Source organism: Galleria mellonella, unplaced genomic scaffold, assembly GCF_026898425.1.
Source record: "Galleria mellonella isolate WM207_F2 unplaced genomic scaffold, CSIRO_AGI_GalMel_v1 utg19, whole genome shotgun sequence".
Taxonomy (NCBI): Eukaryota; Metazoa; Arthropoda; class Insecta; order Lepidoptera; family Pyralidae; genus Galleria; species Galleria mellonella.
In genome coordinates this window covers 1,980,732-1,981,599 of record NW_026442028.1, presented here as the reverse complement: position 1 = coordinate 1,981,599, position 868 = coordinate 1,980,732, and positions in this window count along the sequence as shown.

Below are 868 nucleotides of genomic sequence, written 5' to 3'. Positions count from 1 at the left end.
TGGTCTGCGTATACTTGAAATTGCATTTTTAAAGTTGATGGTTCAATTGTTAACCAACTTCAATAAAAAGTCCATAATGATAAATATTATAGTAATTTATTTGAAGATTTTTTTTATACAACTTAGAATGACAAACAAGCTGACGGCCCACCTGATGGAAAGGGTTAACCGTCGCCTATAGGCATGAGCAGTACCATGGACATAACAGAGTATACTGTTTCGCCCATGATACCCCCCATGCGTTGCCATTCCTGAGGACTCAGATGTTATTCCTCTGTACCCAGTAAATTCACGCCATATCCCTTCAAACCGAAACACAGCTATGCTACTACACAACTGCTTTACGGTAGAAACACGAATGGGACAGAGGTACCCAAGCAATCTACTTTTGTACAAAGGGAGACTTTATACAAAAGTCGATAAAATATTTTTAAAACTATAAAAGAATGAAGCTAAGTTATCTGTACTATCCAAGTCCTTACTAATATTATAAATATGAAAGAGAGTTTGTTTGTTTATTAGCTTACAGCGCCTTAACGGCTTAATCAATCACTATAAAATTTGGCTTACACGTACTATATAGGACGGAGAAGGATATAGATTTTTTATCCCGGTCAGTGACCATATTCCGGTAATGTGGATAAAGTTATGGGTATAAGCTAGTATGTTTATAAATGTAAATGAGACGAATACCACTTTTTATAAGTTTTTTTTTTTTTTAAAAAAAAGAGATCTTATTATGTTGAAGTCATTCATCATTTTTTTGCGATATGACTTTTTGTAACAGACAGATCAACGTCAATAAGATACAATTTTATTATTAACTAGTTATTCGCCCTGTCTTCCCATGAATAGATAGATAGAAAGA